Source organism: Trichoplusia ni, chromosome 14 (assembly GCF_003590095.1).
Source record: "Trichoplusia ni isolate ovarian cell line Hi5 chromosome 14, tn1, whole genome shotgun sequence".
In the NCBI taxonomy this organism is placed as follows: Eukaryota; Metazoa; Arthropoda; class Insecta; order Lepidoptera; family Noctuidae; genus Trichoplusia; species Trichoplusia ni.
This window is the reverse complement of record NC_039491.1, coordinates 6,482,418-6,508,715: the sequence shown is the minus strand read 5'-3', so window position 1 is coordinate 6,508,715 and position 26,298 is coordinate 6,482,418. Positions and strand designations below refer to the sequence as shown.

Genomic DNA, 26,298 nt, shown 5'->3' with positions numbered 1-26,298 from the left:
GGACGTTTTGAATATTCATTTGTGAAAGTCATGCTTAAATATTACTCTTGCCGAGCATTTTAACGTGCCCTATTCATTAGGTTAGGTTAAAGAGGTTTTTTGCTTATATCTCAGCAAGAGTTTTACGTGAAAATGCAACGATAGGATTTTTCTCTTTTTTCAATGTATTTTTAATTAAAGGTAAAAATGGAACACAGTTACAGTGGAATATTTTCATAGATGATGTAATTATTAATGTACGAATTATTAAATGTTACACGAACTAATTGTATCATCATTCATGCTTTTACCCTCCTTACGTTTATTCGTATTTCATAAAAAAGTTCAAAACATATTTTTTGTTTAAGTTTTTTCAATTATAGGTAATATAATAGTATGACTCGATGGCCGTTCGCCCTATAGAAGGTAGTATGCTCGATTTTTTTTTTAAAGTATGCGACATTTTTTAACACTTCGCTCGTAACCTAACACAAACAACTTAAAAAAGATCTAGTTTGATGATTATCTTAGCGTGAAAGGTCAGGATGTCCGTGGATGGTGGTGTCCTAGTGGTGAGTGACCCTGACTGCTATACCGGAGGTCGTGGGTTCGACTCCCACTCAGAACAAATGTTTGTGTGATGAGCACGATCATTTGTTCTGTGCCTGGGTGTCATTTATCTATAATATGTATGTATTTAGAAATATATAAGTAAGTTTATCAGTTGTCTGGTTACCATAACACAAGCTCTGCTTAGCTTAGGATTTGATAACCGTGTGTGAGTTGTCCTAGGATATATTATTATATGATATTATACTTTCAAAACCAGCTCTTACAATCCACTCTTCTTTGTTAATCAATTAAGGCGGAACTGCTTTGATCTCCTGCTTGAATCGTAATAGTTGCTACCATCTTATTGCGTCATACTGTCACTTCACGTCACCGTATTGCTTATGTGGAGTTTGACTAAGTAGTCTTTGATCTAGTTTTTCTAATCACCAGTGGTCAATCCTTAAAAAATTTCGATGCCTTTACATTTGTTTCTTTTTATGTAAATGACGACCCTAATGCATCGTGCATTAGGTTGGTACAAGAACGGCGAGGGCCACATTCGGTGCTATGGATGTGGTCCCATAAGAGGCGAGGCGGCCAACACTCTTTACACGCCGGCCTCCACATAGCTTGAGAAAGTAACTAAACGGCACACTACTGGCCGGTGGAAGTCCGCGGTCGGTGTACGAAGGATTGCCTTACACCTACACAACTTCGCAGATGACGTAGCACGGCGGTTCAGGTTTAGTCAGTAAGAGTTTGACAGTACCCATTTCTTCACCCGAGGGAGTGGGTGTCAAGGAGGATTCTCACGCGTTAAGAAAAAAAAAATGTTTTTATCGTCTACTTGTATTGAATTATAATCTTAAGCATAGATAACCGTTGCCGTTCAACCAATAAATACTTGTTACCAAAAACATAATTCACTATCCGATATTGTAAGCCTGTTACGCAGCTGAAAAATGGATTATCCTGGTACAACTCCAAATAGTCATGACGTACCAACAATCAGTTTCCAGTTACTGATTTAAGCCCTACGGGTTTACCGGGGTTGAGGCAAGCGGTGTCACAATTTAAGCTTACTTAACGAGTACCCTTTTTCAATGGACGCCATTAGTATGCTTGGGTCCACAGTGTGTAACAGTACCTACCCGATAATTATTTTCAGATGTTTTCATTGCAACCCTACTTATAGAATCTCATAAATAAACCAGTCAAGTGCGAGGCAAATTTGCGACACTGTAGGTTTGTACGGAGAAAACAAATCTGGAACAAAAATTGGACACAAATCAAATTTATGCCTGTACCAACCGGTGCCTAATTTTGAATTTATTTTATTTCTTTCGGAGACGAGAAACACATTATCTGTGAAAATTTCAACTGACTAGCTTCTATGGTTGATGACATAAAACCTATTGTCAAATGGACAGACTGCAGTGCCTTAATAATATGATTCCATTTTTTTGATTTAGTTAAGGTACTCTAAGTCAAATAAAAAAAAACAACTTTGTATATTGAATACTTAAGAACGTGCCTCCGATTTTATCGTTAGCGCAAAAAGAGAAAAATAATGTGAAAGCTTTAGTAAGAACATTTTACTCCCCCAAAGAAATATAATGTAGGTATTTTACATGGCGAAACGACAGTAATTGATAGAAAAATACTGTAGGGAATAATTGTGCACTTCTAGCTATATCTTTACAAGTCCAATATTCGCTATCATACGAGTGCCGGTAACTACAAAGAAATTCAAAACTCATCGAATATGACATTCGCAGTTCAGAAAAGCACGAAAGCCATAAAAAAATCCAAAAATCACTCGTGAATATCCTACAATAAAGTTATCATCCTGCAGTAGTGGTCTACGCAAAGCCCGCCCGCCTTGGCAGACCGCGCTACGAACAGTCAGATTATTACAAGCCGCGCGTTGAACGCCCGTCTCTCAATCACGGTCCCAGTTTGCCGCGCGAATACGCGACGTCGCAAAAAAAAATTGTAAAACAGATTTATTCTCGATTCGTCGCTAGTGGATGTTGCTTATTACTGTGTAATTTATTATAATTGTAATAAACAATAGATTAAAAAAATACAATACAAGAAAAGTTTGCAAGTGTCTAAAAGTTTTCGTGATTTTATTTGGGTGATGTTTTCGGTTTAAGTGAACTTGTGGTTGAATGTAACGAATACATACGTGATACATCAACAAGGCAACAAACAAGAAAAGGTAATTCATAGTTTTAATTAATTAGAGTTTCATAAGGAAATTTTGTGACTTTTTCAATTCAGTTTTCAGTTTTCTTACGTTTTTTATAGTAAAAATAAATCCTAAAATTCCGCGTAATAGGTAGGTACGATATAAAATTAAAAATTTGTAAGTGTTTTAGCTTCAATTTAATAATCATAATATCAAGTTTATCATACAAAGATAAAAATAGTTGATTTAGTTAATTACTTAGTTACTTCCTAATAAATTTATAAAAAGTTTTTATAATAATGAACAAAACTGGTCAAGTTAAAGGAAAAAACTATATATGGAATCCTAAAAAGTCAGGATGTGACGTCACTCGAAATCGATTTTGACATATGGAGTAATTTGATCACAGGTCCGCCTATTGTTCAGCTTGATTAAAACTTGGAAATAGATATGAAAGTCTACACATATAAGTAACGAAGGTATATAATTTTTGGCGTGTGTGTAAAAATCGAACGTCACAAGCGGTTATTCGGTCTACCAACGAAACAAAGAGAATAGACATGAAGCTAAGTTTAAAGCGTCAGTCTTATACGAAGCCCGACAATGAGTGGTCCTTTTGTAAGAATACCTAATCAAAGCACAAATTAATAAAACATTTATGTTTGTTTTCAATTTAATAGTAAAAGCGAGGCTGTCATTATTTGTAACTGTTGAAATAGAATTTCCAATTGTTCGCTCGGTCGCTAATCGTTAGTTAGGTTTCTGAACATGTGATGATTGGAAAGTTATGATTATGAAATTCTCTGTAATTTTAATTGGATTATATTGGAACAGATTAGTTAAAAACATGATTTTTGGAAGCAACTTGTGTGGATTAGTAAATTCTGATAATGAAATCCACTGTAATTTAAATTGGATTATAGTTAAAATCCGATGTGTTATTATTTTTTTTAGATCCTTTAACTTTTTAGACATTGATATGTTCGCTATAGATGCTGTCAACTTTTGACTGAAGATCATGTAGGGATTGAATAAATTATCCAACTTGGTATAACATGGAGCTCACAACTTGATGAGAAAAACTGTTGTTCGAGACTTGCTTTTATCTTACTTACAACGTGACCATGTATGTTCGAGTAAAATCTACTGCTTCGTTTTAAAGATGTAAATGTATTTATCTGATTTGTTTTCCCGACAATGCATGGTCAACTGTGTGATGTCATTCAGCACTTCGGAACATCCAATATGGCGGGCTACCTACTTATTTTTAGTGCAGTCCTGCAATATGAAATCAATAGGGCGGACTCCTAAAGTTTGAAACTGAATCTTAAACCGACTGAGGTAAAATTGTACTTTCACATTTACTTTCGATAATTACTATACTTGGTTGGCTGAGCACCCAACATGGTTATTTCTGGAACGCTGGAGTCGAATGTTCCTATATGACTACCCTTAGAAAAAATATCAAAACAAATTCAGGGTTGCGGTCCCTTTTAAAGTCCAGACAATTGTTAAATTGCGAGTACAAGTATATAAATTTATACAGAGTATTTTCTGGACTGGCCTATTGTGGAAAAAATCAGATCGATTTAAGCAAGTATGTGCCAAGGATTGTTGAGCCTATGTAGAAAAATAAATTAACGTCATGCAATATTATGTTCTTAAGAGTTTTACTCACGGCATCGGCAGAGTAGAACCTGTTAGGGTAAGAGGTTGTTGTTTGTGTGAAATCCGATGCTCCCTTGTGTGCCCTCTGAGGGCGCGTACCGAAAATGAAAAGAAATATTGTAATTGAATTTCATAACGGTTTGATCAATTTCGACGTGTTTTTTTTGTATTAGCGAATAAGCTCTCAAATTGACTCCTACGTAATTTGGCAAAAAGCATTGCCTGATGATGAGGCAAGAAGGTTACCACAGGATCTTTGGTACGAAAACTTATAACCACATTCAGTTTGGACCTTTAGTATCAACTTATAAGGTCACACAAGTTATACGATACAAAAGTTTTCGCGAGATTTTCTTGCCTAGCAAAAAAAGTTGATGAAAAAACTTGTGTTTTTATTGATTTTGACAATAATGCAATTACGAGTACTTAAAGCTCACGTCATGCTTTTAAGTTATATATATAAATGCTACACATAACTGAAAGCTTCGTTAACAGATTTCCTTGAAACTGAAGGAACTATTATGCAATGTAATGGTTGCGAACTTGACGCGCATGAGTGCGTTCACTTTCCTAACTACGAGTAACTAGGTTCACAGAAGACAGGTGCAGCTTTTATTTTGTCAGTTTGTATTAAAGCCGTCATGCGGCTACACAGGTCTTTAACGTTTTTAATTTACTTGCAAAAGGCATAATTTGGATCCGAATCTCACTAAATCTCTCTCAATAATCTTTATGTTTTTTTTTGATGCGTGATGAATTGGCTACCATATTGCTACGCATTTCCTCAAACCGACTGAATGCGGGAGATATTGCAAGGCGGTTCAACTTTAATCGGTAAGAGTCTGACACTAGCCGTTTCCTCAAAAATGTTATAAACTTTATTCGCAACATGTCTAAAACATGATGAATATCCTACTCAAAAAACCATAGAGCCATGAATTTTAATAAATTTATAAATGTGTCAATCTTAATTTCTGACTCAGTTCAAGATAGCAACCTTAATTGATCTAGCTTTTAGACTGACAGAGTTTCATACAAACTTAGCCCGGCTTGATTATCTCCTTAACTGGTGAATTTCCAGAAATTATTTTTTAGTACCTACTTACATTATGAAATTAAGCATGAGCCAAAATTGAAGTTCCTAGTTATAGTTCTAAGTTCTTCATTAAGTAAGTTTCCTACTTACCCGATTGCGAAAGAGGCTAACGCTGCGCACAAATTACTATAAATATTCATAATAATATTATAAAGGAATAATTATGGGAGCTACGCGCGCTGCACAATCTCGCATGCTTGTTCAAATCCACACGATATTAACCAGCCGGTCTCACAGACGTCTGATGTCTGTGCCACCGTTGCGTTTGGAAAAGTTCGAATATTTTTTGATGCATATTGTGTCTCCCAAGTAGCTGAATCATTTTACTTCCCCTGCCGTTAGCTTTCTCGATCTAGTCGGAAAAGCGCGTGAGCGCACTTTCCCGACTTTTGCCCTCAGCCCTTCGTGGCGTCCAAAACATATTTTCAATTTTAAATGTTCATACTTTTTTGCCTTGGTGGAAAGTAAATTTGCGAGTATTTTGTTTGTATCACAAAAAAAAAAACAAGTAATAAATGCTCATATTTGTGTTGAAAATGGTTATTCGGTTCATGCGAAATGTTGTTAGCATTTCAAAGCGCCTCTATGAGATGTCACGCCATTTGATGAGAATCTGTCACAAACATCACCGGAAAGCAAAACTGAAAGCGTTGTAGAAGTGGAAATCTACTACCAAATCAAATGGAGACGAGGATTTCAGTGACCGAATTTCTAAGAACAATTTTAATTTTGTTTATTTTCCAAAACTTCATAAATCGTATGAAAACATGCATCGAGATTTTTAGACTCCTAGGTATGATCGGATAGTAGGTGCATAATGATAGTCAAGATAGCCGACATCGAGATTGGTATTCAATTAAACACATATGCAAGCCTCATTATCGGTTATTCCTAGTCGAATCATAAATCTGGACATTTTCCCAATAACGCCCGCCCGTCATCCGCTTGCTAAGCGCGCTGGAGAGAACAAACGGCACAACAAACTCCCAAGCTTTGCGCTGTCTAATCTATCCAGTTAGATGACATAATACCTCTCAATAGTTATTGTACACTTTAAAATTAAGAATAATCAATTAGTGTCATGATATCTTGAACCTCATAACCCACCGTTCTTAATTTAAATATCCCACTTCTATTTTCCCACTCTATTAGTTATGCAAGCCAGTATTGATGCTAATAGTAACTATGAAGGTTTCATGACTGAGGTTGCAGGTTATTTATCACGAATGAGGTTTTAATTATGATTTAACAATTTATTCTCGTGACCATTTCCCACACTTTTTACTAGTTTTCACTAGTCTACGACTTTATTGAATACATTTTTCAATTGAAATCTAAATTAAAATCATTTTTATCTAAACAGGTTTTTCATTTAATATGAAAAACACTTGCCACAACGTAGGTAACCAGATGGTGTTGATTAATATAGAAATCGTGTACTTCCAGTACTACAAATGACTTGATCGCGTTTTGATTAACATTCGGTGTAAAATTAACGATATGAACCCGTCACGTGAATCGAAGCCAAATGGAAAAATATTATTTTAATGTAAGGATAAGAGTTCGTTAATCTCAATCCGGCTGCTACGTTGCGACGCTGATCTAACGAGTTAATAAAACATCGAGTGTTGGACGACTTACAATACGTCATTTTAAAAAGATTGAACCGATTTTCTGTCTGGAAAAATTGTAAAATACATTGCATTGCTTTTCAAACGCTCGCTCGTAGACTACGTGTTCGTTTTGTTTAACTTTAGAACACTTTTTTACTCATAATCCTTTAAAGAGGACAATATTTGCGCTCAACCTTATTATACAATTTGATAAGATAAAAACTTTTTATAGGAGTCAAATTTAGTCCTTTATTTAGATTTTAGGTTTCGATTTCGTAATCGAATTAAGTAAAATCTTAAGAAAAAGTTTTTCGAAAACGAGTCGTCGAAAATATAGAGTATTTTCAGTTTAGATGGAACCTAGGTCAGCCTAAAATTACATCGTTCAGTACTTTCAAAGGACTAATGTGGGCGAATTGCTCAAATTTATTGAACTTAAAGTAACGTTACTTGCAAAAAGGAAAGACATTTCACGTGATGTCACACTGTTTTGACCATTTTCTTCTTTTAATTAGATCAACGAGTCTAGCACAAAGCAATTTAGTCCTTGTTTCGCGGGGATGGGGGGTTCACAAACATTTGAGTCACATGCTCATAGACACCCGGACTCGGAATAACCATTCGTGGAAAGCAAATGCTTCTCCAACGTGGGGATCGCACCCACAACACGTCGCGCACAGTAGCTTTGGCGTGATGACCTAGTAGTTACCTACATGACATAATTTAGAATTGAAGTAGTTTTTACGAAATTTTGCCGTTTTCAATAAGAAATAGTAGGATTTGATTTATTATCAATGTAAAATTAATTGCGTACTTAATGAAAAATCTCTCAGAGACAAATTTTAAAGAAAATTTTATCGAAATTTAGAATTGAACTATGCCAGCTATCACATTTGGTTCCAAGAAGAATTTCTTAAATGGGTCCCGGTGTTATGGGGATAATAATTAAGAGAAATTATTACCTCATTAAGATTATCCACATTTTTTACCTTTCGTAAGGCTTAAACGTTATCTGAGCAAGATTTTTTTGTCTTTATATTACTATTGTATAAAGTTTATTTTTCCAAGTAAAGAATGGGCATTTTTATGTAACAAGTCTCTTTAAACATTCAACAAACAACTCAAAATAAAACAACAAACTATGTTATTTAAATCGGTTTAATGTGGTTAAGATTTAATTAAAAATGCCTGACTAACTGGCACTCTTAAATTATGTTAGCGAAACGAGTTCACCTTGATTCAGAAATATTATTATTTATAGGTAGATTCCGAGAAGGCAATCCCTGAAGTGGTAGGAGGTAGGTAGGGAGGGAGGATAGAATTCAGAACTTTCGTTCTGGCCATACGTGTTGTGAAATGAAATAACCGATGAAAATTGTTTTCCGAGAATTAAGCGTGCAGCTAATAAACCGCGCTACGAGTTATTGAGACTAGATATCGGTTTCAATCGATTTTTGCAATGACGTTAATGAATTGAGAATCCTAGTTATACTTGATTAGGCATTGTTCCTAAAATGAACCTAAATGAATAAACCTCTTAAAATGTTTTAGCCTTAAATAGAGCTTTAACATAAAAGAAGGGTAAAGCACACTAACAATTAAGTATTTAAACCATTTTTAAAAGTGTAGGAAAATAAAAGATTCTATTATCTTTGAACTCACGGTAGGATCTTAAAAAGAGTAAACTACGTTTTTTTTTTAACTTAAATTGCTCGTCTGTCGTAGAACAAAAAGTTAGTTTACATTGTAACAAGAAAGTTACACAAAGAATAGAAAATTTTAACGGCGAGGGAAAAATCTTTAGTAACGAACCTTGCTGTTTGCATAAATACTTTCAATTTTGTTTTTCAAACTGATTTTAAACTAATTTGAAACCAATGAAACGCAAAAACACACAACAGTAAAACTTAACCAAAAAAAAAAAGTAAACAATTCTGGACATGATATAATCTATGTCATGTACATAATTCAATTGTATCAACTCTTTGCGTAAACTGTTTTTTTTAATTAGTAAACTGTATTGAGAAAAGTTGAAATTAGAGGCGTAAAGGCACTTAACATTTATATATTCGTAGTATAAGTATATAATCCAGTCAATTTATTTTAAAAATTTAGGTAACGCTATTAATCCAAACGGACTTACTTTTTTTTGATGTGAAATACTAATAATAACAACAAACGCCGAGAGCTCTTATTAAATCACTCGTCTTCAATTTGGTATCAATTTATAATATTTATAATATGTACAAGTGTGTTTAATCGAAGTCGATGTAAACCACTACGAAATTAAACTATTAATTACTAAAACCAAGGTCGGCACACTGACCAGCCACCGCAACCAGCAGCTGTTCACGAGTATGACGTAAGGGTCAGCCATCACCTCCCTCGCACTATTAAAGAGAAGGGGCCCTACCTAAGACGCCACCGCAGCCGGTGACAACAAAGGAACCACGAAATTCTAAAGCAATTAAAAAAAAATGCTTACAAAAATATTAAATACTATAGACACTGATTTTCTTGGCACAGCTCCAAACACGGAGGCGTTGCGAATCGCTACATCATTAAACTTTATAATTAATAAAATACACATGTTAAATTATGAATAGCAATAAAAATATATGTGTTATCTAAAAAAAAGGTAACAAAAAGTTACATGCACAGAGTAATATCATCAAACTACATAAAATCGTAATAAATTACGTGAAACATACCACGCAGACCCATCTTGAGAGCAGAAAATAACTATTCAGTGTAATAGGCCTTTCTACATAGTTTATATTTATCGTTGCTTTAAATGAATTTAAGGGCAATTCTAATAACTGGGTTGTAGTTTATTGTAGAGGCGATTACCCACAAATGAGTAGCGTTGTGTACCCTGCGTAAACGATGTGATGAAGGACATAACTTGTGTTTGTTTTAGGTATTTATACTATGTAAAATATATCACTGTTTTTGGTGTACAAGAAAAGATTTTATCATATTAGTAGTACAGCTGCAGGGTGCTTATCTTTATAAACCGCTCCTCTAGTGAAATTCTAGAGCCTAGCTAGAAAATGGGCCTGACAGCGCGCTTTTGTAAGTTGACAATAGATTTAATATCTAAAGCCTAATTCACAACGGTAAGCCATAGGACATTAAGCTGTGGGATAAGTTGAAATAAACAAGAGTAATTGTGTCTACATTATTAATCTGCCTTCTTTTTGCTCGTACGGTACGCAACACGTGTCGACCATTTTAGGTTGGTGTCAACCGTAACAACTCAAACTACCGTTCTTGACTATTCATTACCACAACGACAAATCAATGCATTTAAATTACGTGTTTTATTTAATTAATATTATCGGTTCGGCTCTTTGCTATCAGATCGTAATTAACCTCAGGCAGGTTATTATAACGCTATAAATTTTATACGTGATTAATTGCGCAATTTTTGAGTTAATTACTGGAAACAAGATTCATTTTTCATCATTATATAATGCAAATTTTGAAAAATCGGTTTGAATAACAAGTCTCCAATTAATATTGGATGCCTAAAGCCTTGGTGTTTATTTTAAAGTGAAAAATTAAACTATGTTCAAAACAGCTACTGTCTACCAGCTCCTACAATGATGTAATTACAGTTGTAAAACAGACTCTCAGAAAAACACAGTTCTATGCAGTATGCCTAAGAGCATGTTTTGACCGCGTCACTGAGCACGATCTACATCTCCGGTAGATGTCATAATAACATCTACTGGAGTCAGAACCGCAGTTAATTGCGTTGTCACGTCGCGTTTTCACTAGCGTTATAATATTACTTTAAGACGTGGTGGTAGACATTGTAGACATGGACATTGTGTAATTAGAAAAAGTGGGCGGGCGTTAAAAAAAGCCGCATATTAATGTTCTTCATCTCACCTTTACCTGCGCTGAAAAAAATGTAATTTTCAGTTATGATCGGTTCGTTTTATTAAATTCTTCTTTGGAGAACTTTGCGTCAGAACTCAGGCAAGGCATTCAATGAATATGAACTGCCTTTGAAAGTAATTAGCGTAAGGGTGTTTAATTAAATGCCTACGTGTGATTACTAAAATTTTCTTGAAATTATTCTCACGATAGACATATAAAATTTGTATTGTCTGCTGTTACAACTTAATATGTATTGTGTACGTTCATTTTGATATATTAGGTATAGACTGGGTTCTTTGGTGTTAATTGGCACTGTGGTGGAGAGTTGATAATTAAGCTTTACAACAATAAATTCAATGTGATAAGGAAAATAAAACAATATACTATTAAATACAAGACAATTCAAATCAATAGTCAATAGTCAACAGTCAATAAGGTTTTAAGTTAGCAAGAAATTCTAAATTAACTTTTTTTGACGAGGCTTAACAGAGATATATATATAATATATAATATATAATATATATATATTATATATATATAATATATATAAATAATATATATAATATATTTAATAATATATATAATATATATATATAGATATATATATATCTGTTAAGGTTATTTCATTATCTATATATATATACATATATATAAAAAGGGAAAAAAAATCTGTTTCTATTTTTGGTAAAAAAAAATTTTTTTTTTCATTGCATTAATTTATAGTTTCGAATAATAAAATCGTTAATGAAGATCCCGGAATTAAAATACTCACAGCGAAATTGTCACATTGGTGATCACAGGACTTAAAAATGCGACGAGGGATGTCGAATTTCAACTTTTTAAATGTCTCTTATCGCTGAACTGAGAGATTTGGTTTTTTTTATATTTTTCCCTGATCTGTTATCACTTGGCCTTTCATCCGGTCTCAGATTATCGTTGAGTTTTAGGACACCCTGTATATATTTTGGTTGGTACCAACCAACCAACACCAAAGAACCCAGTCTATACCTAATATATCAAAATGAACGTACACAATACATATTAACTCCAACTTGCAGCGATGTATTATTTAGGCTAATCCAACAATTTTTTTTAAGTACAACATCGACTGATCATTATGTGATAAAAAGCTTTAGAAAGCTTTTGTGGATTTGAAAGATTATGAAATACTCCTTTTTTTAAAGCAAGAAGTACTAAGTTGTAAAATTTTTATTTTATTGTTAGTTTAGATTAATACCTAGAACATAAAAATTGGTCAAGTGTGAGTCGTTTTTTAAACTTGCTCCTTATGTAAAGTTTTGATAGTTTTACCAACAACCGAAATTTATACAATATTTTTTTTATCATTATCTGCTAAAGTTTTAAATTAAAAGTCGGACAGGCAGACAGCGGAGCCTCAATAAAAGAGTTCCGTTCTTACTATATGGGTTCGGAACACAAGTACTATCTTAAACTTTTTTTATATAATTGTAAGGCAAAGCTTTTTAGACACGTTTCTATGACGGCATGCATAAAAATATATTTAATATTATTTTTAAATGGACCGATTTATATCTTGATAAATAACACTCTGACAAATAAAATACCATAGTAAATAAGACTTAAAACTGGCAATTACGACGCAGGTACAACAAAATTATTTGAAACGTTGTCTCATCATTTTCATACGTACATATCGTTACTTTAATACTTAGTTTCTAAAAAATATATTTTAAATGAGCTGTCAAGTTCACATCGTTTGCAAATGACACATGGTCTATTAAAAATCTGAAAAATAATATAGAACATACGATATATTTTATAAAGTACTTAATTTTATGAATTATTTTCACAAATTTAACGTAGACTTTTAAATTAAAGAATTTCTTCATCTTCCGCGCAATGGCAAGTGACATTGACAGTAAAAAAAAAATCGCACAAGAAAAGCAAAATCCGGAGAAATGCGCGTACAAAGGTTTCTCTAGGTACCATTGTTCATAAAACGTCAAAATAATTTTAATGAATTAGGATTGTTGGAAATATTTAATCGTTGTTTTTTGGTTCGGTAAACAAAAGCTAGCCCTGTTCAGTAACAGGGTTGCTTCAGCAAAGCCTCAGTATGTTCCGCTGTCTGTCCATCTTTTTCCAGTCTGTAATTCATGAACCTTGATAATTGGACAGTTGACACTTTAACCGTCAACTTATCTTTTTCTTTAAACATCGAGGTAATGGTTTGTATGGGCATTAATTGGGGAACATATTGTTTTCTTAAGCCTTACACGAAAGCCATAGTGACGCGAGTCAAACTCGCACTTGGCAGATTTTTTAGTATTTGCTGTTAAATCGGTAACAAAATTACTTCAATTCTTCATTACGGTTCATGCAATACATCCATGTGTAGCAATCAGGCGCACAATAGTCTAGAGCAATTTACTATTTGGGTATATAACCCTAAAAATCTATGAACATTGATATATTATCGTCCTTTGTGTGAAGATGAATCGGTTTTACCCATTGTTCTGATTACGTCACGCTTATCAAGTCGGAAATAAATAGATTAGTAAGTTACCAGGACTAGTTAGGTATTATTAATTACTCCTTTATCTAGATTCGTGCCCTAACTTGCTTGTATCTTAACTATGGTGCTACGAATCGTTTGACTTATGTTAAAATGATATTATAAATTAGTACGTGTGTAAGTGTAAGTTTATAAGTTAGTATGTGAGTTACACACGTTTCGTTTTTGTGTGTAAAGTATATAGCTAGGTATACATTTTCACTTTCGTTCTTATTAAATTGACAGTAGCTATAATTGTTACACTGAATAAACAAAAAAAAATACACCAGGTTTTAGAAATACGAAAAAACTCAGGGCCACTACCTACCTCCGTACTTATAAACCTATTCCTGGTTTAGTCAATAAACTTAGAAAAAGACTGTTCATTTAAACTTGTTTTAACGACGCTAGACCTAAGTAAATCAAACTAGACCAATCAAACTTTTAATTTACTCGTTGAGCATTAGTGTAACAGTTTTGTTTTAATTAAAAGAAAGCTATAATAATAATAATAATATATATAAATCCGCAGGGCAGCTTGTGGCGAGCTGTTTGTGAGTAGCGACACAACGGAACCTGAATGCCCCAGGGGGTCACTCTTTATGGGGACTCCCAGCTCTTTCTTGCCTTAACTGGCTGGCTAGAGAGGGGTCGCTAGAGCTATATGCTCGGGGGTGGAAGTGTCTAATGGCGTAATAACGAGGAAACCCGCTCCGGGTCCGTGACCCGCGATGGTGAAATCGGTGTCGCACCTCTCTACACCCCTAGCCGCTCGCACTGGTGTTGCCCACCTGCTGTCAATCGTGACGGTATTATAGGGGGCCCATCTAGTGAGCGGCGAGTCACCGCCTGCCTAATTGTTTGCATCACCATGTGTAAAAAGGCAGGTGCCATAGTTCTCCGAATAATTTTAAGGAACTGGTCCACTTAACATGTCATATATATATAATAGCCTATTTAGTTTTACATGCATATTGCAATAGTTTTGCATCTACTTTGGATTTTTCATCTCTGTTCTCCCATAGAGCGGAGGTGAATTATCCCTAGTAGATGCCCCATCACATTGTATATTAAAGTTCTCAAGAAGGCCTCTGTGCGTTGGACCTGTGTCCCCGTTCACGCCTTTAAAAAGGACCGGGTCTCTTCTCTTGAAGTTAACCCGTGAATGAAAAGAGATACAAATAATAATAATAATAATAAATCTTTATTTCGGAATCTTCACACTCCATATTTTTACACCGAAAGAAACAAAACATATTCAATTAAAAAATAAATAGAAAAAAAAAAATATATACCTAACGTTACATAACAAACACATAAATACTTATAAAATTCAAAAAATTCAAGACGCTTTTAAATACAATTTTAAATACAATTAAGCTGCAATCTGTAACCATTTTTTGTACGTTGTGGTAGTATACAGTCTTTCAGAAAGCTCTTTGATAATACTGTTCGTACACGAACCAACCCTCGACATGAATCCAGCGATTCGTTTTCTCTGGATGGCATTAAACGTATCCAGCCTAGCTTCTGCGAACATACCCGACGCACTACAGTGCGGTGCAAGACCCATTAGCTGCCTAAAGTTGCTATCCTATTCAGACCGTAAATTTAGTTCTTTTGTAACGTTCCGTAACCAATGGGTAAATATGGTGCCCTAGTATTAAGGTAACGCAGTCTGTCCGTCTTTGTCGAAGTTAATATTGTTATATTCCACAACTTTTACACAGCAGCATCTAGTATCCAACTTAGCAAAGTTTATAATATGAGTAATAGAAAACTGACAAACAATACAATACAAAACAATGCAATACATAAATGATATAAACAAACTACACCCAGATCCAGAAAAAATCAACAAAAGCATCGTACATCGCACAAAAACATTTGTCATAGGAGGGAATCGAACCCACGACCTTCGGTGTAGCAGTCAGGGTCACTAACCACTAGACAAACATGCCAGTCTCAAAAACGTGATAGCTAGACTACTAGCTATCCAAATATATATCTCTTTCCTGTAAATGTAAAAGCGCGAAGACCCAACTAATAAATTAACCATGTAAGACATGCTTTACATAAACCCTCACCTCTAAGATACAATTTTGTGCCTTCGTGGAGCAAACTAAGCCACGTATGCGAAATTGTGGGGAAAATGAATTGTTGCCAGCAAATGAAAATTTACGATGGAATATACTTAAGTAGGTTAACTACATGCTAATGCTCGATTCGCGTAGTCGTATTCCGAAGAAGTGCCGACACGATTTCATTTTCAACTTCGTAGTGCCAAAAAATATTATAGTTCAACCATTGTAAGATATGTTTCAAACACCTAGTTGCACAGTATTTTCAGCTATCCTTTTTTGGGCTAAAGTGTTTTATTGGGATTTGGGGACTTCTTAAACTTCAGCATTAGATTAGGTCTATATCAATATAGTATTGCATTATCACGCAATATATTGCGTAAAATGCGTTTGTATACAAAAGTATGATAAATTTTAGCTCAATCAAAAAGCAAGAAAGAGCAAAATATAAGTTGCCAGATTTAGAGAAGCGCAGGTGACATAAAACAACAACTACTATTTAATTTTTTTTAATGTTTAAGTAGGTAATTATTTTAGTCTTGAATGTTCCTTATTACTTCCTTTTAATTTCTTGAACAGATCGAGTTCTGAGAATGACACTTATTAAATTGCACTTACATTAGTCGCGATCTTCGCTCAGATCAGAAGCTACTCTCTCACGTTTCAGAGAAAACAAGACTTGTACACAATATATCTCATTGTTGACAAGATATACAGTTATTTAAAAATGTTGTTTAATAAAATTGTTTCTCACGTGCACAAAAAAAATATGTTGCACAAGCTTTTAGATCTTATTTGCTTTAGCAAATAAGATCTAAAAAAATACCATACAAACGAATCTAAACTTCAAGGTGTTGTTTAGCGGAAATCTTTACATACAAACGCTGTTAAAATTACAGCTCAATCGTAAGCGGTAGTCGAAAATTGGATAAAATAGACACCCATAAATTTTGACGGTGACTAAGATTGTTACCGCACTTATTATACCGCGCACACGAATAAGTATGCATTATCTGTCAAAAAAATATTTGTCACGGTTCTTGAGATACAGCCCAGCAAAACACAGACAGAAAACTGAAAGGAACAGGATTTCGTTTTACCTTTTATCGAAACCCAAAAAACATCTGATCTGATCGCGAAACAACCGGGATACGATCTAAAAATGTTCGTAAAAAGAGATAAGGGGGTAAATAAATATGTACCGTTCGTTTACGCACATTAATTATGGCAGAGCGGAGAGAGGTCAACAATCCCTTAGAAATGTCTTTGTGGATGATCGTCCTTCGTTTAACGAGGCGGTATTAAAGGCCTGTTTGACCAAGATATAAGGAAACAGAGGAGGGTCTGACAAACGAGGAACGGAATTTCTATCATCAACAATCGGAACGCTTTTATTTGAGTAGCATATCTAATATCTATACAATTTGTAACAATACTTTACACGACTAAACCGTACAGAGGCACAAAGTTACAAAGTAAGTTGGACTCCAAGGAAAGTCGATTTGCTTTTTATTAGCACTTCTTCTAAGTGCAATCAATTGCTAAAATGTTGCATTTATACCATTATCGAATACTAAATATATCTACGTAACATTATAGAGACAAAAATATATTACAAAAATTGCATGAAACAATTTTAGACTATAATAATATTTTCTAAATCTATAAAATGTATTTGCAATTGCAAAACAACAAGTAAAACAAATGAACCTCATGAACTCATAAGTCCGCTCAAAAATAAAAGTCACCTTATGCTTACCTAAAGTTGTGTCAGCACAACTCTAGTTACTGTACCAGTTTATCAAATAGACTACCTCTGTTTGTGAAACAAAATTTATAGAAGTCTACATTTCAAATCTAGAGCATGTTCCGGAGTCCTGAAAGTGACAGTAGAAACTCCGTATCGTAAATTGACCCTTACGTTGTAAGTTCTGACATCTGAGAAAGACAGAGGAAATCGTAAATCTGGGTTTTTGCATCAACTTATGAGTATATCACTTTGAAAACTGTATAAATTCTACACAAATTATTCAAGAAAAAAGATCGTGAATATCAAGAACCAGAAATATACCTATAGGTATCTATCGTATTTAACGACGAGATATCTGAATATCGATTAACGAATAAGAGCGGCACATAGCGACTGTAAAAATGATTATTCATAGATCATTACAGTTACTGGAAAATAAACGTCGAAAACATTTTCGGTGTGTCACGAAAACATACCTCTCGAAACGCGAATGTCAATAAACAGGACTTACTGATGTTCACTTTACGAGGAATATAATTTTATGACCAATATACTTTTTGATAGAATTGTTTTAATGGCATCTCTTATTGGCATTTGGTACAAAGAACAACGTAAAAGAACGTCGAACGTGCGGCCGTCATATAATAACTAACCTCCTTTACGACATGCTTGATCGTTTGGTCAAACTCCAAGGAGTTTTTGTATACTTTGGATAGGTTTAAGGTGCTCCACCACGAATAGTAACATCTTCTGGAGTCCGGAACATCAATCACTTCTAAAAACAAAAAGAAGAAGGATGGTTACTTTTCTACTTACCTCTACCAAAAATCTTGGAAAGGATCATTTATAAACCGTTTGACAACTCATCCGGACCCACTTTTAGATTAGAAGACTCAAGAGATGCTCAACTTAACTTTCTATGGAAAATATAATACACTAGCAGTTGCCCGCGTCCGGAAAAAAGATATAACCTGGAAAGAAGCTATAAGTTATGACTTTTTCTTCGCTCCTATTAGTCGCAGCGTGATGGTATATAGCCTAAAAACTTCCTCGATCAATGGTCTATTCAACACAAAAATATTTTTTCAATTTGAACCAGTAGTTCCTGAGATTAGCGCGTTCAAACAAACAAACTCTTCAGCTTTATATATTAGTATAGATAACATCAGCATATAGAAAAGTCTATTTGACTAAATTCAGGTCTGGAATAATGATCGCAGGTGGCTGACGAAGAAAGAAAAGTTCGTCAACCGTCAAGAGATCCTTGACATCGAAAAAAGAACGTGGCGTGGCTCTGACTTGTTATTTCAATGCAATTCAATTCGAGCCATATAATTATTTTAGCGCCCTGATTAGCCCCTATTCCATTGAAAACAAAAATATAACCCATTTTTTATATACATTACAAATAATTTTATCAAAATTATAACTCTTATTAAAATTTTCATCCAAGAGTGGTAAACACACAAACTAGGTATTCAGCTAGTCATCACTTAAGCACTTAAAATACTTTGATAAATTCAAGTTCAATGTAACCTTTCAGTGGCGCTGGCCAAGGTACAAGTCCAATTAAAAAAAAAAACAATGTAGGTATATGAAAAGTTCAAAGGTTTGTTCGTAAATTTTATTTAAGGTACATAGGACTTCTCGTAAACTTATAATATTTTAAATTTCATTTTCAAAAATAATAATAATAATAAATGCTTTTTGATGATCACTTGTTTAAATTACATATATTTAACTATAGACACAAATGAGAACATATTGTTTAAGAAAAGCAATATGTTTCCATTTAATTATATGTAATTAAAACAACAGTGTTTATCAAAAAGGACTTATTGCTAATTTACGAAATCTTTGACAATCTCAGTTAATTAAATTATAATGAAAGAGGCGTTTATGATTACGTGAAATCATACGTCGTACGTGTGTGCTTATTTACGCGTGCAAACGATTATTTGATTGAACTCTGCCGTGTACTTGGTTGAAAAATAAGCCAAGTAAAACTACCGGTACTCGATATTCAGAAAAAGTATTACTCGACGCATCTCTATTAAAAAGGTACCAAATAAAATTTACGATCAAACCTTTGAACTTTTCATTGGTATTCATTAAATTCAAATAGCGTCGTTAACTGATACTTATTATTTTTTTAATATGTCATTGAATTCTTTAAATCTTGAATTTAAATAAGATTCTTTTCATTTCATTACAATTTTCAATTGAAAACATGAATTGAACGTTTTATTTGGTACATTAAATGGGACATGTTTATGTAAATAGGAGTCTGCCAACTAATTTACATTCCTTTTAAGTCTGTAAACATCTTAAAATGTACTTAGCTTAACCTCACACTGTTTATTATGACATTTATCTATAAATATAATTACAGTGTGGAATATTAAATGTGTACGTCGAGTATATAAAAAAAAAACTTTCCGCAGTGCTTGGAAACGATTCCGACTGCTCAAAAAAATTGTGTTTGTGCGATAATCCTCAGCAGCGACTTTCTGATTGAATAGAAGAAAGTCAATCGGTTAAATCGACTTAAAATTTATCTAATGCTCTTCCTGTTCAGATGCATTGAGGGTAATATAATTAAATCATTACAATAATCGATCTACATATCTATAACAAAATCTTAAAAATTGTGTATCGACGCGTTTGTGCGTTTTCTATGTATTTTTGATTCAGGTAACGCAGGCAGAAAATGGTGCCTACTTTTCTACGAGGAAGAGGTACATACAAATCGAACATAATAACTAACTGTGTTAGAATTCAAAGAACCATCTACATTTGTATTCATAGTTTATTTATGAATGGAAAATTAATCATACCTTCTGAATAGAATTAGGCTAATGATGATGATGAATTGCATATTTATGATTACGTATTTCAGTAAGCGTTTGTTATTCGTTTCACACCATCATCGGCCTAGCCTTTTCCCAACTATGTTGGGGTCGGCGTTCAGTCTAACTGGATTCAGCTGGGTACCGGTGTTTTACAAGGAGCGTTTGCCTATCTGACCCAGTTTCCTGGGCAACACGATACCCCTTAGCTAAACTGGTTCTCAGACTTTCTAGAATCAACGTGTGAACGATTCACTTATGCTGTTATAGTTTAGCCACGAGCTCCTTTTGTTCGTTTCGCTCCACCAAATAAAATAAGCTCAAAATCCTCAGACCACAAAAAGAAATCCTTTTAAAGGAGAAAGAAGGAATAGTATTAGACTCAGACACTCGTGATTCAATTGTTCAAAACTGACAGCCTGTCAAGTACTGTTATTTACTGTGCACTATACATGCGTCATGAATCTATTGGTTTTCTATTTGGCAATAAGTAAGAATATACAAATAAGTTACACTTCTATTATGTCAGAGTAACCTAATGAGTAGATAGTTCTCCGTATTTGAGGTAATTTTACCGACTTTCCCAGTCACTAGAAGCAATGTCCGTTGTAATTAACTCCCGTCCATCAAAGCGGACATTACGAATGAATAAGTTAATCAGAAATAGTATAATTAGTGCCTTTAAGTGTACTATACTGTTTACGTGCAGTATTGAGGTAATGGCAAATTAACTTATATATGACAAATCGGATAAACGTATATCAACAAGTTTTGGTCGATTTTTGAAAATTAAGTTAAACCTTTTTCAAGCAGCTAATAGCATTTTTAAATACGGTTTTGATTTACACACTCTTATTTAGTTTTACCTGTCTTTCTGCCAGCAATAAAATTTTGCATATAGTATTTGGCCCACTTTTCGATTTTTTAATAAGTAAAGAAAAGTATATCTGAAAGATATGAAATCCTCATAAAATAACATAATACAAATACTTTCGTATTCTTTTACATATAGCATAGCAGTGGGACGTATATATATATGGATTGCTAAGGTCACTTTTTTTGTTGCTTACCATTATACTAACTACTATTCTACCTATAACTGTCTGAGCTGCTACGTGCTATCTTTAGACACCACAAAATCCTTACAAATATTGTTTAAGTAAATAAACTTCGCCTATAAAATGAAGGTAATAAATTAATAATAAACCTATTGTACACGATTCAATGAGTTCCTTTGAATCAGATTATTGCTTTGTGTTTAATTTTAGATTTAGTTTTGTATGTACTGCTTTTGAAGGGAGGGCGTGAGACCCGTGACAATCAATCAACGTCATCACTGAATCTAGTCCGTTCTGGTTAAGGCATTCTTATATAAAAGCATACATTAATTAATTAGGTTTAGACCTAAGTGCCCACCTTTATTGACGTAGATAGACCCCCTCTCCCTAAGTGTTTCGGATACTACCTCTTTTAATGCCGAAAGCGATTATCACGAGACAATATGGTATAGCCTCTTTATTGTTTAGCAGGAATAAGTGGGTACATTATTTGCAGAGAAATCTTTTGAATTACTTTTAATTTAATCACAACTAAGATATACACACGATTTTGTATTATTTAAAAGATACTCATATATTTGTATGTGTTCTTTCTTCACATTGTCATTTATTATGGAACTGTCCATATTTATACTAATCTATACTTCTATACAAATATATAAAGCTGAAGAGTTTGTTTGTTTGTTTGAATAATCTTAGGAACTACTGGTACAAATTGAAAAATTATTTTTGTATTGAATAGACTATTCATCCAGGAAGTTTAGGCTATATACCATCACGCTGCGATTAATAGGAGCGAAGATACAATAGAAAATGTGGAAGGGCAGGTATAAATAACTTATATCTCCTAAACCCGCGGACGAAGTCGCGGGCAACAGCTAGCTATGAATAAATACATCATGTTTTCTAATTTTAACTTTAGCGGTTTATGAGATACCATCAAATCAATGTAAACAATGTCACGAGTACACCTATTACTAAATATGCATATAAGCAAAACTCTTGGTTAAGAAGACTCGACTACGTCTTGAACAAAGTATGAACTACGTGAGTACTCTACGTTATAGTTTTCGTGTAAATCCAGGAATACACTAATAAGGCTCTTAGTAGACGATAACCTTTTAAGTGGGTTCATCTATGATCTATGAATAGATATATTTGAAAGAAATAAGGATCTAAATTCAAACCGAAAATTGAAAATGGTTTTTGAATACAAGACGGACTATTGTAAACCAAGAAAATGTCGGATTGCCTGTATGTATGTGCGCTAAGATCTAAAAGAACGAAATACATTCGAGTATTTTATGTTTTGGTCATTTCTAGTCAATAGAGAAAAACTCCATTTACAAATACATCAACATATTTTTGACGTGATTTATCAAATTGGCATGACTTTTTCATTTATGAGCTGATTAAAAAACACTAACCCTAAATTTTCAGTGAAGCTTACCACTGTATATAATAGTAGGCCGCATTTATATCAAAGTCTTTACTGAGTTAATCGCGCGCTAAAGCGCAGACAAACATGTGAACTATGTCTTTTTGGCGGTCATTTGGTATACTAAATAAACAGCAGCATTCTCTTAAAAAAAATGTACTTAAATGAGTTCTACGATTTCATTTTGTGTATTAAAATATAAAATAAAAAACTCTTGTCAAATATTTTTTTACAAAGTGACATGATAGCCGTTTGATGTTTATTAGCCAACAATTTAAATTAAACGCTATCATTAATGAAGCATTTATCATTCGTGCACAATTTCAGAGATCCACGATTACATGGTCGATATTTGATATGTTGCAAATTAATTGCGCGAAGTCCATAGATAAAGTTACAAGTTCAAACGAAAACCAATTTAGAATTGGTTTAATAATTGAAATAAAATTAAATTATAACGTCTTTTACACTTTTCACTTTAAATTATTAAATTGTCAGACTAGTTTCGGATCCATTTGAAATCGCTAGTCGAACTGCGACCCTGCCGCGTCAGCTCATGATTAATTTTGTTAAATCATTGATATTTATAATGATTAATATTTTCGTACCCAAACGGAGTCTCGTTTGTTTATGAATATAGTCGGGGAACCCCGATAAATACGCGTGAGTAAACCTCCTATAAAAACGTGACATATATGTTATAATCAATACAAGTGCTTAACTCCTTCGGTAATGCGGTTACATTGAAAGCAATGTCTACAATTACCATTGTACCTTCATTCTTTCCTAGATTTCTTTGTGTATTGTTCGCTATGAAAAATAGTCCTTTTATACATTCGTATTTCTGTCCATCACATATACGAAATAATAACTAGCAACCCGTAGCAAGGGTTAAGTGCTTTGGGCCAAAGGATCCGTTTTGTTTGCCACTTGGGACATATATCTAAATGAATATCAGTTGCTTTTCACAATCCCGTCTGATGTGAAACTTGTCTGTTAACATTCTGTATACAAATACCAGCACACTGAGGGGCTTTAACCGCATGTAACTTGATTAAAATGTATTGTTGGACTTCGATACACAGGCGTTCGAAGAGGAATTGCTTTCACTGAAGATCGTGTTGTGTGCCTTTGTATACAAGTCAGCCCATACCCAGACCTTTAGTCTGCACCACGCAAGCCTGTGTAAGAAATCTACGAATTTGTGTGACGATAGTTTACAAGTAGACAACTAAAGTCTTGTCTCGTAAACTTGAGTGACCTCTTTTACATTATTCGGGTTTTCTAAGGGAAACTACACTCTCTAAATATAATTATATAAATATGTAAAATCGGACGGACAGATTTAAAAAAAAATGAATACATACGTATTTTTTTATTTTATCACATGATTAAAAAGTAATGAAGATGAAAAAACACTTACACTTGACTAACACAATCACTTGCTAGTGAAATCGTACTGGTAAGTGACGTCACTCGATTCCCCTTTATGTTTTGTTTACGAGGTAAAAGAAAAAATACGTATCCAAGATATTTTTTGGAAATCTGTCTGGCGGACAAAACAGTTTTCTTTTTGTCAAATGAAGTAGTTCACTGTGATTGTGTCTTACAAAAGGTATTACCTTTTGCCTAGATATAAACTGAAGTTCACTCGTTTATCTATGCAAATAAATGTTTCTTTCTTTCTTAGAACGACTTTCTATGAATGTCGCTCTAGAGTCGAGATGTAGGTGCAAATTATTTCTCTATTCAAGCGAAGTAGCTATCTCAGTGCAAAGAGGTAAGAAACAAATACTTGCTTCAATAATTTTAGTGTGAAACTTGAAATTTTGTAAACAAGTTTTTTTTAATAAACAGAGGCGTGGCAAGCATGTTCATTAAAATGTTCTGGCAGATACAATATTATTGATTAGAAGTATTTAAGGTAAGTTCGTCATTTTCAAAAGACTAAGAATTTTAATCCTACTTACTTCACACACTATGATAAAAGCGACAGTCTGAAACAGAGTTAGAGTGTTTAACGTGACATACTGTATGTATAGATATAATAAATATAAATTAACTACTTCCTTGGTATTTGAACAGGATACAAAGCGAGCCAAAGCTGAACGAAGAACGCTCAATCTCAAACTGCAACCACAGCAACGCGCTTGCTGAAATTGTAAAGGACCAAGTTCAAGTTTTATGAAACATCATAATACCTAATTTATGTTTATAATTTTGTTTCTGAGTTTGTATAAAGTACGAGTTCTTAAGAGAAACCGATTAAAGACCAGATTTTAGAAATGTTATGTTCCAATTTCTGTTATGATCAAATTTTGTGGTAGTAATAAATAAACTTACAAAAATAAATATTGATTCTACCAAATAAGTAGTTAAGTACAACGTAAATATTATAAATTAATTTTACAATATATACATAAAATAATTTAATGCATAAAATTCAATTAGTTTGGTAACGTCACATTTCAAACGATTTCAGCGATATACATATTTCAATGTTATTGGTGCATAAACTTTTCATAATTATATTAAATGCCGCGCTACGCCCTGTTGCCGCTCTTATCACGATTTAGTACTGACCAATTTATCAAATGGTTTTTGATTTATTTATAGTTCGAAAAAATATAACAGACGCTTGTTATATTTTAAATATTTCTGGTTACAATGACGCATCAAAATAAACTAGAAAACGACTTAACAAAAAGATCATGAACCGATTTGAGAGTTTCTGTACTGAAGCCAATATTTGCATGGTAAATTAAATAATCTTTGGTTTTCATAAAAACACAACTCATGGAATATTTATGAGCAAAAAATACCATGAAAATGACAGTTACAGAATGTTGAAATGAAATGAAATGAAATGAAATGAAATTATTTATTCTGCAAATAGGATATTTTTTATCACTTTTACATGTCTTTTTTGAGAACGATGGAGCCGACATTTCCTAGCTGACTACCCTAAGAAGAAATGTCGAAACAAACTCAGGGGTCGCAGTCTCTTTTAAAGTCCAGACAATTTTCAAATTCGAGTGTATAAACTAATGCAGAGTATTTCAATAAATTGATAATATACCTGCATAAGGTTTATACTTACAAAAAAAAAAAATTATAAAAAGATTTAAAAAATAAAAACGCAAATGAGTTGCATGTTATTAAATCAAATAATAATTAATATTAACAAAAAAAAATTCATGCAAAAGCACAAAAAATGTCACATATGTATAAGATTATATGCAAAAGCACAAAACATGTCAATAATTATGTACACAAATAATGATAGCTGTATAAGCGAGCAGTTCAATCCCAAGCATTTTTATCATTTAAATAATTTGATATTTTGTAATATCCTTTTCCGGATAGTTTTAATTTAATAAAAGTTTTAAATTTCTTAGACGGTAGCTTACGAACATGAATGGGAAGCTTGTTGTAGAAACGTATACATTGACCCATGAACGAGTTGCTTACTCTATGGAGACGAGTAGCATGTACGGCTAAATTATGTTTGTTCCTTGTATTCATTGAGTGGACATCGGACAATTTTACAAAGTTTGATTCGTTTTTATGAACAAACATTAAATTCTCAAATATGT

At 33.4% G+C, this 26,298-nt stretch overlaps 1 protein-coding gene across 1 annotated transcript in view; it reads left to right on the top strand.

The window, feature by feature from the left end:
• The first annotated feature begins 2,463 nt into the window (after positions 1-2,463).
• The window catches only part of LOC113500484 (RYamide receptor-like), an 80,846-nt gene continuing 57,011 nt past the window's right edge, over positions 2,464-26,298 (top strand). The window contains exon 1 of the mRNA XM_026881303.1: positions 2,464-2,755. The gene's annotated coding sequence lies outside the window, so the exon portion shown is untranslated. The remainder of the gene's footprint in view (positions 2,756-26,298) is intronic.